The sequence below is a fragment of the Misgurnus anguillicaudatus genome, chromosome 15, assembly GCF_027580225.2.
Source record: "Misgurnus anguillicaudatus chromosome 15, ASM2758022v2, whole genome shotgun sequence".
In the NCBI taxonomy this organism is placed as follows: domain Eukaryota; kingdom Metazoa; phylum Chordata; class Actinopteri; order Cypriniformes; family Cobitidae; genus Misgurnus; species Misgurnus anguillicaudatus.
Window position 1 is genome coordinate 14095130 of NC_073351.2, and position 17447 is coordinate 14112576.

Here is a 17447-nt window from a genome sequence, read left to right on the forward strand (position 1 = left end):
TACATTTGAGGTAATAATATCCACTCTTTTGTACCAATATGGACCTCTGAGGTAGTAATTTGAACTCTTTAGGCGCAAAGCTGTACTTTTTGTAAGGATATTGCCCCAGTGACCTCTAGGGACCATTTTTTGACCATTTTGTTTTCTGACAGTGTACAGGCTTAACGTAGTGCTTAATTTCTTGTAACATGTAAAACACTGGTGTCACTGGTTTCAAACACACAATTGTTCATGTGCTTCCCAAAAAATTACATTTAAAGATGAACGCGACACCTATCTCTAACATATAGGACACAATATTTTTAAGAAGTAATTTTTTTGGGCCACATTCAAATTTGGTTTGTAAAATTTAGGAACACATTTTTCTCATTTTTTTCTATTTTGATAGCAGAAATTTTTAATTATAATAGTGAATATTTGCACTTGTATCTCGCTTCTTTTTGGCCAAGGACAGCCTTTTCCTTAGGAGCGTAAAAGCACATACTATAAAATTTTCTTCTATAAAATACAAAGGTTGCATTTCTTTTCATTGTGTGTATGAGATAAAAATGTCTATATGTGCAGTGAATGTCATGTGTTCAATGGATAAGACGCCCACATGTGTCCATGACGTGTTTTTCAGGATTTACTGACAGTTTTAAACCTAACAAGATATACATTTCAGAACTGATGCAACTACACCAGCAAGATCCCATGGGATTTTGTAACTACTGTATTTTAAAAGGTGGCTAATTTGTACAAATGAATATGACGTAAATCATACAAAAAATATTATAAAAAAAATATAAAAATAAGGTCTCAACCCTAAACCCAGTGTCACTGGGGTGAAAGCGAATCACATAAAACCATACGAATGAGATCACCTTGTAAACACTGCAAAAATGGCTTTCTTACTTAGTATTTTTGTCTTGTTTGCAGTAAAAATATCTAAATTAAGATTTCTTGATGAGCAAAATGACCTAGGAAAATAAGTCTAGTTTTTAGTCAAAACATATAAACTTTAAGTGAATTAGTACGGAGCCCCTATGGGGACATGGAGAAAAATCAAATAAAGTTTAGTTTTGCGTGTGAACCTGAAACTATCGCGTGCGCACATGAATCTATCACATGCAATAGTTTCACATCCGTATGCGATAGTTTCAGGTGAGCAGGCGAAAGTTTCATGTGAGTATGCAAAAATAAACTTAAAAAAAATTCTGCACATGAAACTTTCGGGTGAGCACATGAAACTAATCTTTAGATTTTTTTACTCCAATGTCACCATAGGGGCCAATGTGGTAAGAAAAAATATCTTAAAATAAGTTTACTTTTTTCTTAAACACTTAAATCAAGAAAAATTGTCTTACCCCATTGGCAGATATATATATGAAGAGTTTCGTTGCAAAATGAGATAACCACCGTTTTTTTAATTGTTCAGAAATCTCGTTTTTTGGTTGTGCATTCCAATTAATTTCAATGCAACTGCAGTTGGTTTGTTTTGATTTAAACCTTCATAACTTAAAAAATACAGCTAAGTATCATCATAAAACAAAATAATAACATGATAAAATTATAATAAACATGTTTTGACAAAAATGTTAAAAAATGGATTTATCTCGTTTTGCAATGAAACTCTTCATTTCTTTTTTTTAAGCACAAATTCGCTTACATTTTATATTTTTTTGTTTCCTAGGTCATTTTGCTCATCAAGAAAATACATCTTAATTTAAGAATTTTTAGATATTTTAACTGAAAACAAAACAAAAATACTTAGTAAGAAAGTAATTTTTTCAGTGAAATAGTTACAAATTGCAGTGAGATTGTAACCCCCCTCATTTGGCTACAGGATCATACTTGTATAGATCAAACCACTGTAGCAGATCATCACTGCTACTGTAAATGAATCACACAGCTACTGTAGATCATCATTGTATAACACACACACATAGATCAAGCCAGTAGGTCACCACTGTTTAACACGCAGTACTGTAAATTGATCAGATCAGAAGGTCATCACTGTATAATACACACACACATGCAGTAGCCTAAACGTGTAGATCATCACTGTATAACCTCCATTAAATGTATGGTCATCTTGATGCTGCAGAGCATTGTGGGAACGTTGCCCTCTGTACAGGAGGTTGCGCAAACATGGTCAGATTAAGTGGGTTCATTAAGTCACCGCAGCAATGACAAGGCACTCTCTCTTTGGCCAGGGAGGCTTTTAAGAGCAATGAAGCCAAGAGCAGCTTTATGTAAGGAGCAGACTGCAATTTAACTGATAATTGAAACAGTCTGCTATACATGTAAATGCCTTGCTGGTTTTCTATGGACGAATGAGAATCGCAAGTGATTTGTGAAGAAAAAGGTAAGTTAATGACAGAAGTTGTTCACTATCACTATCACAGTATAACTTTCCATCAAAAACGTCAATCAAGACCAGACAAAACTTTTTCTGACTCATACTACTGTATAATAGCACAAAATTATGTTATGGTTAATCTAAATATCATCCCCATCATCACTGTCTGTTGTCATAGTAACCATACACATCATCATCCGTTATCACAAGCCATTTTATTTTATATGGCACCATCACTCATATAAAGATCATACTTTCTGATCTTTCCTTGACAGTCTATCCTGGTTAATTATTATGGATTTAGATGGTGAATATGAGTCACATTTGATAGACACTAAGAGAGAGAGAGAGAGTGAGAGAGAGAGATCATTAATATTGACTGAGCAATGTCATGTCAAATCTTGAAATTAAAGTCAAATCAATGACTGAAATCAAACGCCAATGCTCCTAATCTTATAATTATTAGACTTTAACCTGGATTTTGCAAGCAGGGTCGGAAATACAAGCAGTGTTTGGGTCACAGGTATGGGAGAATATTAAATAACCCATTAGGCACTTGAAGTGTTGCAACACTGAGACAGGAAGTGAGGTAATAAAATGCTGTGAAGAAGATTGATCGTCTATTTATGGCAAAACCTTCCTGCGGGAAGAGGCTGTTACGAGCGTTGTTTTCGGTTGGAAGTTCAGTCCCACACAAGCTGCCCTCCAGGAATGAGTTACAGATCTTTGACTAAAAAAAGCAAGAAAAAATGTTGCATGCATGATGGATGAAGTTCTTAAGCACTGTGCATCCATGCAGAAAACACCGCAGATATGATATGATACTGAGCTTTGGTTACAACTCCTTTGCAAATACAGTGAATAAACTAGTTGTCATTCACAGTAACATGGACTTATGGGTCTAGTCAATAGCCAATAAATGTACTTCAAGATTTAAAGACCCCATGAAGTTTTAGTTACATCATGAATAACGTTTTGCAACTACTGTTGGAACTACAGTAGAGAGCATATTGTTAAATAAAACTATGTGTATTGCATATTATGGCACATTTTATCTAAAAAAATAAAACTTTTTAAAAATGCTAAAATATTGCTGAAGGTTAATTGTTTTGCAGATGCAAGGTTTTACAGATACAGATGAACTCAATCTATAAGCCAGGCTTTACTTTATGATTGACATGTAAACATACTGTTATACAAGCTGTTTCTATTGTGACTGGATTCTTCCTTATCGTCTTTATTTCAACACGATGAAGTCTCATTCAGCATCTAAGGCAGCTAATATCAAATGTTGGCTTGATTGACTATACTGCTACATTACCCACTCTCTCTGCAAATAGAGCTGTCGATCACACAGACACCATCTTAGCCACGTACTGTAGCATAATGCATTAATAAACATCTCTCTGTCACCACCAATCAGCGTATGTGCATCACTATTATTTTTCAACCGTGATAAACATCAACAAAAGAAGATACAGCCAATCACTGTCAAAACAAGCGAAATGAAACGTTCACCATCGAGAACAGATACCTTCCATTATGTCACTTTTGTTTTGCATGAAATTTCAACGTTGATTTGTTCGTTTACCTCAGTCATCGTACAAACATATTGCTGGCCATAAACATTTTGTAAATCTAAATGATGTATGAATAACCAGCCTGATCTCACAGGAATTCGTACATATTTTACGAGTTGGCTAATTTATACACGAAGTTAATTGTGCAAAAACGTACGATTCTCATGAAGAGAACACAACAAAACCAAACCCCTGACCCCGCACCTAACCCCAACGTCACAGAGGTCAAAGCAAATCGTACAAAAACTTACGAATGTGGTCTTACGAATTAATACGGATAAAATATGTACAAATTCTTGGAAGATAGCGTTGGAATAACAGGGTTGTGCTAGCCTGCTTAAAACCAGACCGTATATGAGTTATGGTCTGGCAAAGCATCATAGACAAATAATTTCCAAAGGGGCGTCACCTACGGATGTCTCTCAAATGTCTCTGTGTCCAATTGGATAGACCTAAAACCAATAACAGCGATGAAGGAGATGACGTATGCAGAGCTATATCAGACTTTTGCCGGAACCAGTCTTTTTTAGGGGCTTTTTACACCTGGTCACTTCATGCATTTTCTCTGGTTGGATAGCTATTTGATCGTAAAAAGACTGGGTGTAAATGCCCTCCGAAACGTTTTTGAAACGGATTTAAATCCGATCGCTCAAACCACTTCAGGAGCTGGTCTGCGACTCATTTCAGATGAAACTGGACAAGTGTAAAAACATCTGGTGGATTAAACCACATATGTCAGCGCTTACTTCTCCCAAATGTAAGCACGGCACCCGAAAGTTAGCCAGCAAATAGGCAAACAAACAAAGACGACACGCTCGTTGCTTTATGGAGCGACGACAGTGGGGAAAAAGAGTCCTAGAACCAATAAAAGAGTCCAATGACAAACTCGAATGATATTAAACAAAGAAATAAAACTTTGAGAGAGTTTTGTGAACGCTTTTCCCTGTCATGGATCTGTACGTTAAATCATTGCGCCGTCACTCTCCTGCTGCCCTGAACTGCACGCTCCAGCTCATGCCGAGCAAGGAGACGCCCGTGCCCGGCCCAACATACAGTAAAACATATAGTACTGTAAGTGCTGCTTTTTGTTGCATAAACGTCGTCTTAAGTTTTTTAAGGCGAAGTAATCAATAGTGTATTTGCATTTTGCGCGGGAGTTGATGATCGGGAGTTAAGTTTAAATCGCTTAAAACAGACGCAATTGCTGATTTGAACGAGTGATGTTCCACGGCGGCATCCATCTTTGTAATGTACAAAATCTCATTTACTGTCACTGTGCTGTCGTCATCGTGTAAAGCTCGCCCCAACGTTTCTGATTGGTGCCGCGATTTCTCGCATTAGAAATGGGCTTGAATGGCCTCTTTGCCAGACTACTTGCAGAGCAAATCTAAATTTGCCGGAAGTTGTCTAGGTTCTCCCAGGCTAGGGTTGTGCACCACTGAGTACTGGTTAATACCATTACTGGAAGCTAGTTATTATAGTTTTATTTTCTGGGCTTCAAAATCAGTAGCACCATTCCCTTTCATTATAAAGCTCTGAATATCCAGGACATTTTCAAATATAACTGATTCATCATCTTGGATGGCTTGAGGGTGAGTAATTCATGGGATGATTTACATTTTTTGTTGAACTTTCCCTTTAACGCAAATAACCTTGAAACGTAAACACAGGTTGCGATACACTTCTGGACGCTTATCCCTAACACATAACTGCATGTTGTAATAAGCTGCTTGCACAAACTAACTATGATGTGTCACGACAGGGTTGGAGAGACAGGACGCAAACGCAGAGTTCAAACCAATAAATAACATTTAATAATAAATAAGAATCAAAACACGAGGAGTAAAACAACATGCAGGTAAGTAAAACAGGAACATCCAACACAGGGAACAGACAGGGTTGTAATGACAATGACAATCTACCGGCAACCGGTGTGACAGAAACAAGGCATATAAATACAAAGACAATTAAACATAAGACAGGTGTGGTGTATTGGCTTAATGAGTCAATGAGAGTCCAGGTGAGACAGATCAGTGCAATACACAAAACATGACACGGACTAGCCGTGACATGATGTCATTATTTTTTAGGATATTCACAATAAAATTTACTTACTTTTCCGAACTCTTGGCAAGTCAATATATGCTTAAAGAACCAATCATGCTGTAATACTCTTGGAGCTAATGCATTGTTGTGTTTGAAGTTCTCAGCACATTAGCTTAAGACACATCATTATATTTTAATAAAGCTAAATGAGTTTATTTTGTTGAAGTGCGGGTAAATCAGGCATGCCTTCGCTTTATGTATTTAGATTACAGAGAGAAAAAGATGATCTCAACATGAGTTAAGGGAATAGTTACCTAAATGATTCGGTTTCGATTATTTACTTAATCCCATATCTTGTCAGTATATGTGTGGAATACAAATGAATCTCTGAATGAATCAATCTTTTGGGCTGCTTCTTTTTAATGAAGTATCACGTATCAATATTATTATAATTTGAATTAAATTGAAAATGAATTAAATTTCAATCTGTTCCTCACACAAGGCCAACACATGGCTTCAGAAGACTAATATAGCTCATGAGTCATTTGGACCACTTTTATAGACCTTTCTTTTTCTTTATTTCACTGGAAAATAGCCACACAGTCAATTTTCCTTTAGGCACTGCTAATAAAACAAGAAACCCACTGTAAATCATGTCTTCAACCCTTGATTCTCAATATTCATGTTTCTTTCGCTTTGTTTAAACACCCTCTGTGCTCAAATACACAAGACGTATCCAACATGAAACCAGATTACCGTAGGCTGACAAAACCCGGTTATGTTTCATGTTTGAAACGGCTCTATTTTTAACTCCTTGCCAACACCCGTGTGTTGTTCACACCACAGTGATTGAGATAATTGGTTGGTGTTTAGCTGAGTAGACATTCAAAGACATTCACCATTCCCTCCGCTGTGCCTTACGAACCACTGGCATTACACACAGTATGTGTTCCACCCACAGGCATTAGCCATTAGTGTTCACCACGGCCAGCCCTTCTCGCCGAATGCTGAGTAACCGAGCTATGTTTACACTGCAGATGCGCGAAAAAATGATCACTCACAGAATGACAAAGAGGAATAAAGAAACATACCTCAAGGCACGAAACACAAGACGTGCGGAGATACATTGTCGTATGAAAACATGAGGTTGAAATGGGAAAAATAGTTTGAATGGTTTGAATGTAAGGCTGAACTATTTCTGCAATTTATCCAAAGATGATAACACAAATATTTGATTCAAACAGAATAAAGCGAACAATGTCTTTCTTTCCGCAGTATCTCTAGAGTTCTGCTGAATTTGCAATGTGGTGTCTGACTGACAGACGGCTGCTTTCAAAACCTCTAATGCGAATTTGCACCCGTGCTTCGCGATGAGTGGTCACGCCTTACAGTAATGCTTCTGCAAATGGTCTTTTTGTGCCTAATGGCCTTCTTGGCAAGGTATTAATGTAAACACGATCAGTTTGTCTTAAGTAAATGTAAGCGGGTGGGGTATGAGTTGTGTCTCAGACCTGCCGCTGTCTATTATGTCATTATTTAAATCGACCAACAATAATAATCACTCACCAATCCTCCCACATCCCTGACAATTAACTAGAATAATTGCACATGAAAATCCACTAGAATTGATTGGCAACAATCACCACTATTCCAGAAGTGTCAGGTTTCTCCTATTTGGTAAGGAGAGGATAGAAATAACCTTGGCATGATGCAAGGTTATCAGAGAACTACGATCAAAGGGCCCATAATGCCAAGCGTGGTCTGTACACCACGCTTAACATCCTTGTACTTTAGGAAAGTTAGAGATGAAAGAATAAAAGCGATTGAATCTGACTCTTGGTGTAGTGAGAATAAAAATAAAGCAAGCCTTAGTGGAGGATGGGTAGTATGAGAAGTAGTATGAAGATAGACAGTAGTATGAGTTATATATGAACACGAGAAAAATGCTCAGAGATTGCTTAGAGCAAACCCTACAGTATAATGCAGGAGTGCTGCCTATTTGGCCTTTAAGACTTGAGGTGGCACACAACAAGATTTTGGACAAAACAGCATCCCTTGGTCTTGCTGGAAAAACAAGGGTGCCAAGGATTTACAAGTCTACAGTCTAATTCTCTATTATCATTGCATTGCCTCTGACACACATGCAAGGTGCAGTTGTCTCAATCTTATAGTAACAGCACAAACATACACACAAAGTAGACCCAGACCAGAGTAAGGGTGGCTGCGCAAACAGCATTGCCTGGATGGCACCAGGCAGAACACAAGCACAAGAAGGCCTGCTTTGCCCCAGGGTTGCCAGATTCAGACTAATAGACTCCCACCCTCTAATTCCCAAAGAGCAGACAGAGTGACCATGTCACACAGGGCTCTCTCTTTCTCGTATGTTCCCATCTTGCTTTTGAAACATCTCAAAACACCAGTCAAGTTTTCTTTAATGTAAATGTAGGAAAATATAGGAAACACATATAACACACACAGAACAAGTGCCCCAAGCCAATCAATTGTAATATCTGCCAGGCATGGCTGAAGTTCCAGCTATTAATGTGACAAACGATTGGTACTTAAATCACTGATTTAACTCAAAAATGAAATCATTGATTGTCAAAATCAATATTTAGACTCATAATTGAAATACCAAACTTGTGATTGGTGCAACAAAGTTTTGTCCATCAGCCAATGACATGTGAACCAAATATTACCAAGCTATAATCTTAAACAATCTCAGATAAACATGGATGATGGTTTAATTCAAACATTGCATGTACTAATAGTAGAGTTTACTTCACATAAAAAAAAAACTGTTAACAGTGAAAATGTCCATTTCAGTCACACGAAATTACGTACCTATAGTCACGTAATTTTTTTATTCTTTTTCATGATACTGTCTCGAATTTCCATGTGTTTTTGTGATCGTATTACGAATTTATGTGTCATTTTTATGTATTGGTTACTCAACTGTTTTGTCCTATTTTCTTACAATTTTCGCTTTGGTTTAGGGTTAGATCTACATAAAATGACATCCTTACCCAAACTCTAACCCTAACGAAAGGCGACAATATTTTAAATTTTAGAAAATATAAAAAAATAAATCAGAAAAAAATGTATAAACCAATACTTCAAGTGACATCCTAATGCAAACACCCAATCTAACCCTAATCCGAAGTGAAAATGGTTTGAAAATAGGAAAAAGCAGCTGAGTAACCAATACGTGACAATGACACATACACAGAAATTCGTGATACGATCACGAAAAAACACGGAAATTAATGACAGTATCACAAAAAAGAATAAAAAATTACGTGACTATAGGTACATCATTTTGTGAGACTGGGTAGTTCATTTACCTTATCCGTGAGATCCGTGGGAATGCCACGGAAAAATGCAAAAACTTCTGTGACTATCAAAATAGCCACTATTTAAAGGCGGGGTGCATAATCTCTGAAAACCAATGTTGACATTTGAAATCACCTAAACAAACACGCCCCTACCCCAATAGAATCCGGACCTTCTTTTGATAGACACACATATGCAAACCAGGCAACGCTGTCCGTTAGTAGACACGCTCCTTACTGCTGGCTACAAGTGTGTTTTGGTACTCGGCCAGACTCCCTTTTCCAAAGTGTTTTTCAAAAATCATGCACCCCATCTTTAAAATTTGCCTAAAATTTGTAAAAAAAAATATAATTTTCAAATGTAGGAGATCCAATCTATCTTATTGGATGCCTTTTATTTATTACTCTGAGACAAAAAATAAATAAATCAAGAGATAATTATTTTTTTCTAGTTATATCTAGTTGTAGATCATATATCTGCAGAATTTTTTATATTTTTTTATAAAGATAAAAATGTTCGTGTTTTTTTGTGATCGTATCAAAATTTGTTGTATCAAAAAATCGTATCAATATTCTGTTTATCATTTTCATGTATTGTTTCCTCAATTGTTTTGTCCTATTTTCTTACCATTTTCGCTTAGGTTTAGGGTTAGATTAACATAAAATGACATCCTTACCCAAACCAAACTCTAATCCTAACGAAAGGCGGCAATATTTTAAAATTTAGAAAATCTAAAAAAATAAATCAGAAAAAATAGTATAAACCAATACTTCAAGTGACATCCTAATGCAAACACCAAATCTAACCCTAATCCGAACCAAAAATGGTTTGAAAATAGGAAAAAGCAGCTGAGTAACCAATACGTGAACAATGACGCATAAACAGAAATTCGTGATACGATCACGTAAAACCGCGGAAATTCGTGACAGTATCAAAAAAAAAGAATAAAAAAATTACGTGACTATAGGTACATAATTTTGTGAGACTGAGTAGTCAATTTACCTTGATTTAACCTAATTCTACTGTAATCAAGTACACTGTAAAAAAATTCTGTAGAAATTACAGTATTACTGGGTATTACTGGCAACTACCTGCCAGTAACTTACTGTAGATTTTACATTTATGTCATTTACTGGCAACATTTTGTTTAAAGTTAAATGAACATGAATTTTTTTTAGACTTTATCTTCTACAGTAAGTTACAGGCAACCAGCTACAAAATTACAGCAATTTTTTACAGTGTAGAACATTTTACATTATATATTAACCAAATGTGAATATAAGCTTATAGTTTAACTGACAAAATACAGTAGCTGTGTGTTTGTTTTTGTTGTACACACAAACACAGTAATTTTATACATTTCCACAGGATACCTGACAGCCACTAGGTGTGGCACACAGTGGTATACCAATTATTAGACATAGAGTGATGAGCCTCCCGATAGAGTCTAATCAGTTGATTTTTCTGATATCATATTATAATTCATGTCTGATATAACGTTAGTCACCACTGGTGATTCTCCACTTGGCAGACAATCTATTTTTGGCTGAGAAGAATAGCAGTATTAGGATGCACAGTCTGTCACATGGCAACAGAGCTATTCAGTGCTAGTTCAGGGTCATGGTTCTAAGGAATGTTCGATTTTTGTCAAAAATGACCTTAAAAAATAGTTGTACCTGGCTTTCTTTCTCTCTTACATCTCTCACTTTTGTCTTTGTGTGTGTGTGTTAGTTAAGGTGTGTGAAACTGATAAAGTACAGACAAACTGGTCTCTATTGAAGCATGTTCGAATATTTTCATTGCATAATTTATGGAACACTGCTTATACTGATGGAATGGTTATATTTCTTGACAAATGCTTATAAGACCTTTTTTTATTTTTTACAATTGTGCACATTCCTAAAATACTGAAATAAGTTGAAATTTTTCCACCTCCTCCTTTAAATGGCACGGGCGCTATCCATGGTCCTGAATTCAGTCAACCAACTCTCCTGAGAATTATTGTATGGGATGTCTCGACGTTTTCTTTTAATGAGATTTCAAAGAATTCATTTGAAAACTGAATCGAAAGCCCTTTATAAATAGTCAGCTAATCCCCCTTGCGAAAATCGCAATCAAATGAGAATAAACTAAAGCCGGAAACAAATCCACACGAAAATGATAGCACCAGCAAACGCCTCGCTGCCTCCTCCTTACGAGCAATGTATAGCCTATACATTTACCCAACCAATGTTATAAATCTAACTTCCATACATTTTCCTATCCTTTTGATGAAATTAAAACTTAAAAGCGAAGCCTATTCATTACCCTTTCAAAGGTCAAAGTCTTGCTTTTAATAAAACCCCAAATACGACCACTCACAATCACACATCCCATATAGGCAGAAAACCACAGTCAGCCTACCTTATTTTGATGTCTCTCGGTTTCAGATTCAAACCACAGTCGTGTTTAACTTTGCTCGCCAGGCAGGTCCGATCAGAGTCCGTGAATCCGACAGCGCTCAGAGAGCGCGCGCGAACTCTCAGATGAGTTGACAGCTAAAGGAGAGCATCGCATCCACAGACACTAACACATCCACGCGCGGACACTGGGCTCTGTATTACCAAAGCAGATTGTCTTTTTGGAGCTCTGATGCATTGATCTCTGTCTGTCTCATTTGTTACGCGCGATGTCCTTGAGTATCCAATCACTGCAATTGCATTTAGACTAAAAACAAAATTGCAGGAAGGTATTTGTGAAGCATAGCCTACTTTTCCTGCCCAAATCAACGAAAGCGCACCATCTAATCCGTGCAAGTCCTCGCCTCCACTCCAGTATATCCAAACATCATACCAAGTAACATCCCGGGTCTATGCAAGGGTCCGCTAGTGTATCATTCCTCTCCGTAGGTTGAAATGCTCTTCCCGCGACGCAAATGTCAGGGTCTCCTCCTCCTGCGTATAAAATAAATGACGGACTGAAGGAAGCGCGCCTCCGCGCACCCGCTGCGGTTGCCGCCGGTAAATGGGAGTGGTGGGGAGAATCGGGTCCACTTACGGTACGTCCTACCTCTCTCTCAGTCCCCACGGCCCACGCTGCAGACACGCCCGGTGCTGTCCGTTGACAACAAGAAGGATCTTGCTATCTTGCCATCGTGTTGCAGTAACAGCTTTCAGATGGTCCCGATGGCTCTAAAGCATCCTAGCAAGCTTCATATGAGTTTGGGCTGAGGTGTCAGGAGTGTGTGTGTGTTCATGGGGAGGAGGCGTAGGGGGCGGATGGGGCTGTAAAGGGGTGTGTGAATTCTAGAGAGGGATCTTGCATGTAAATGAGCCCAAATACGGTACGTGAATGGAATGGTGCTTTGAGTTTCTTAAACGTGCTGGGAATTCTTTATTATTTGTCTTATTTTGCTGCCGGAAACTTTCTTTATAAATTCTCTAATATGTTTACAATGTCCACCCTTTCAGAAAAAAAGTAGCTACACTCTAAAAACAAACGGTGCTATATAGCACCAAAAGTGGTTCTTTGCTCGTAATCATAGAAGAACCGTTTTTAGTGCCATATAGCACCGGTGAAGCACCTGTGTAGAACCATATAGTGCTATGTAGAACCAAATGTGGTGCTATAGTGGTTCTATATGGCCCCTATATGGTTCTACACAGGTGCTTCACCGGTGCTATATGGCACTAAAAACGGTTCTTCTATGGTTATGATTCAAATCAACCGTTTTTGGTTCTATATAGCACCGTTTGTTTTTTTAGAGTGTAATTGGGTCATGGGTTTATAAGTAAACATTGCCATTCAAAATGTTATGGACACTTACTCATTCTTTATTTATGTTTAATTATACATTTAGGATTAACCGTAAACACATATTTAAAAAAAAAAAAAACAATATGTCAATATTGGGAATTAAGTTGTACATAAAATTCTAAGTAAATTCAACTGTGTCATATTTAGGCATATTCAAAATAGCCACTATTTAAAGGCGGGGTGCATGATCTCTGAAAGCCAATGTTGACATTTGAAATCACCTAAACAAATACGCCCCTACCCCAATAGAATCTGGACCTTATTTTGATAGACCCGCCCCATACATACACAAGCCATGCAACGATGTCCATTAGTAGACACGCCCCTTACTGCTGATTGGCTACAAGTGTGTTTAGGTACTCGGCCCGACTTCCTTTTCCAAAGCATTTTTTCAAAAATCATGCACCCCGCCTTTAAAATTTGCCTAACATTTTTAAATGAATTGAAGGAGATCCAATCTATCTTATTGGATGCCTTTTATACTTTGTCTAAGACAACAAATAAATATTTTTTTAGTTAAATCTAGTTGTAGATCATATATCTGCAGAATTTTTATATTTTTTTATAAAAATAAATCTTTCTGTTCTTTAAATTAGTAGTTCCTAATAAAAAGACATTTTTACAGTGACAGACAGTAAAATGGCCAATTTTACACTTTTTCACATTGTGTTACACATAGCAACACGTGCATCAATTTTAGTCAAACAGTACGATGAGATGTCATATATTTTTTTATATATTTTTAAGTAGGGTTTATTCATAAATATTATAAACAATTAAAGTTATATAAGTTTACAAATTTTCTGTTAGTCACTTTAATTATGTGTTATATTGTCTTCATATCGGAAAGTCGGCCACATTGCTTTCTCAATAACAGTATCGGCGTTGGCCGTTAAAAAATCCATATGGATAGACCACCGATTCTAACAAAAGAAATCAATATGGCACAATTACATTTTATGTCTACCAAATACTTTAAAACATTAAAGCGCACACCTTTAAGTAAGATTACACATTTAGGTCAAGTGATGCTTCAAATTTGAATGGAACTGTCCTATTGACTAAATAGTAAACACATACGAAAATAAACCAAGCTAAGATTTAAGACTGATGTCCAAGTGTAGTAGATAGTGATCAATATTATGCTCTGCTTATTCTTATTCTTCAAAAATGTAAACTATAACTTATCTAATGTTACATAAAAATTGCATTCTGAATATAAGCAATGTGCATAAGAGATAAAGCAAACATTACAGAGGAGGATTATGGTTAATTGCAGTGTCTATCTACTAATCTGCTCATCTTTGTGGCTGCTGCCAGAGAGCTGTGGCATTAACAGAGATTAGATCTGGTTATGGTATGCACAGAGACAGAACAGGTTCCTGAAATCTAATACGTCAAAGAGAGAGAGATAAAGAGAGAGAGAATCCCATTGCCATGGACTGAGCTATTCAACTTCATGATTAAACACCACATTAAAGAATGCATATGAGTTTAACTTTCTTTTCTATCTACTTCTGCCTGGTTCTCCACCTTATCTGACTGTCTTTTTTTTACTGAAAACAAAATAGTAAGTGTCAGAAAAACTCCACTGAAAACAACTTCCAGTTTTAGAAGGTCAGAGAGCATGAAAGGAACGTATACATTACTGTCCTGAGTGAAGCAAATGTAGACGTGCATTGAGTCTGAGGCCTGATTCAACAGAGATGAGACTTTCTGGGGGTTAAACGGAGGTTGGTCAAAGGATGAACTCACACTGGCTCATTGTTGCTGTCGCTGAGTTTGTAATATTTGTGCCAAGTGACTTTGTGTGGTTTGACAGATGGGGGAAAAGAGTGAAGTTAATGGGGTCGCTGGGATTGTGCTCTCTCTAAATGAGATGGCCAAAGACTTAGACGCTCCACGGAAGAAGCTGATGTACATTTCGGCATCAAGTAGAGTTTTTCATCTAACGAAAATAAGTGCATGCCAGGCTGTAGGAACCTTATGTCATGTTTTCTTATGCACCCTGTTACCCTGAGGGAAAAAAAAACAAAAAACACAATTTATCCATACCCAGACATCTCTACAGTACACTTGGGTTAGAGTTTTGTTTCTCCAGCCTTGGGAAATGTTTATCTTTTGTACAGTACAAACTTTTGTGGATGACATTAAATTAAGGGAACAATTCATACAAAGTTCTATAACTAAAGAATACACAAACTCTTCTTTTCTATTCACAAGAGTTCATAGTGACTACGGCTATCAGCCAGCAAAAAGAAACCATATGACCTACTGTATGTGTTGTAATCCAAGTTAAAGTTATTTGGGATGGTTTGATTGATAATCATGCTTTTTAGTCTTAAAGGTCACGTTCTTTCTGATCCCATTTTTATAACCCTAGTTAGTGTGTAATGTCGCTATAATAGCATTAATAATACCTGTATAATGATAAATACGCAACACACAAGATAGATACACAATCAGAACTCGATACATATTTCTGAAGGAGGGACTTTATAGAACAAGAAAAACATCAGCCCATTTTGAGGAGAGTGAAAAAAAGCGCATATTGTGTGAAAAATATGATTTTTTACATGTGAAACATGAACACGTGTTATATTGTGCACTGTAAACACAATCAAAGCTTCAAAGCTTCAAAAACACAGAAAGAACGGGACCTTTAATAGTCAAATGGTTGTACCACATTTAGTTACAATCTACGCAAAAAACTAAATTTGTGCATCTGAATTTAACTTTTTTTAACCCCTATATTCTGTTTCAACAATCATTGTTTTATATTTGCGTCATTTCTGTTCTGGAAAGTTTATCTTATGGTTGGATCTCCAAACTACCCAATACCCAATAGTATAAAACTGTTCTAATTTTCATATTTATGAGTTTCTATAAATTATAAAAGTAAAGTTGAAATAACTTAAAGGAATACTCAATTTTCTTAAAAGAAAAATCCAGACAATCTACTCACCACCATGCCATCCAAAATGTTGATGTCTTTCTTTGTTCAGTCGAGAAAAAATTATGTTTTTTGAGGAAAACATTGCAGAATTTTTCTCATTTTAATGGACTTTAATAGACACCAACACTTAACACTTAACTCAACACGTAACAGTTTCAATGGAGTTTCAAAGGACTATAAACAATCCCAAACGAGGCATAAGGGTCTTATCTAGCAAAACGATTTTTATTTCTGACAAGAAAAATAACAAATATACACTTTTAAAGCACAACTTCTCGTCTAGATCAGGTCGTCATGCGCTAGCGTGACCCCACACAATACGTCATGACGTCAAGAGGTCACAGAAGACGAACACGAAACTCTGCCCCAGTGTTTACAAGTGTGTTGAAACAGGACCGTTCCTACGTTGTTGTATGTGTAATGATACTAATTAATGTCTTTGTGTCAGTTTATTGTTTACAATTGTCCGCAAATGTGCGTTTTATATATGTAACACGTGACCTCGCTACGTCACTAAGCCTTTATGTTAGGTCGCGCTGGACAGGATCAGGCGAGAAGTTGTGCTTTAAAAGTGGATATTTTTTCTTTTTCTTGTCAAAAATGACAATCGTTTCGCTAGATAAGACCCTTATGTCTCGTTTGGGATCGTTTATAGTCCTTTGAAACTCCGTTGAAAAAAACTGTTACGTGTTGAGTTAAGTGTTAATTGTTGGTGTCTAAAAAAGTCCATTAAAATGAGAAAAATTTCTTCTCGACTGAAGAAAGAAAGAAATCAACATTTTGGATGACATGGTGGTGAGTAAATTATCTGGATTTTTCTTTTAAGGAAATGGAATATTCCTTTAAGCTTATTCCACTTTTTTTTTTTTATATAGCAACCTTACTAGACAAAAAAGTTGAAATGAATTGAAACTTCAAGTTAATTAAACTTAAAAATGTAAGTGCAACAAGAATATTTTTTTACAATGTACTTTGACATTGTCATAAAACTGATGTAAAATGTGTACAGTGTTAAAGTTACACTGTAAAAATGCATAATTTTTGTCAAATTAACATTATTTTTTTGTTAATTTAACAAATTAAGTTAAACAATTTCAACTTGTTTTTCTAAATTAGGTCAACTTATCACAGTCAAAACTTAAATTAGTAGGTTGAATTGACTTGCAAAACCATGTTGTGAAATTATCTTGCTGCATTTAAGTCAGACATTAAAATACTAAAGACACTAAGACACTATGGGGCGGTTTCCCGGACAGGGATTAGACTAGTCCTAGACTAAAAAATTTTTAAGAGCTGTCCAAACTGAAAACAACTTAAACTGACATATCTTAAAATACACCAGTGCCCTTTTTTTTGCCTCAAAGTGCACACAGGTAATGTTTTTAGTAAGGCATGT

At 36.4% G+C, this 17447-nt stretch overlaps 1 protein-coding gene across 1 annotated transcript in view; it reads right to left on the reverse strand.

Annotated features, from left to right (window-relative positions):
* The window catches only part of LOC129419071 (leucine-rich repeat and fibronectin type III domain-containing protein 1-like protein), a 192872-nt gene extending 180347 nt beyond the window's left edge, over positions 1–12525 (reverse strand). Inside the window, exon 1 of the mRNA XM_055174061.2 lies at positions 11704–12525. The gene's annotated coding sequence lies outside the window, so the exon portion shown is untranslated. The remainder of the gene's footprint in view (positions 1–11703) is intronic.
* Between the last annotated feature and the right edge of the window lie 4922 nt (positions 12526–17447).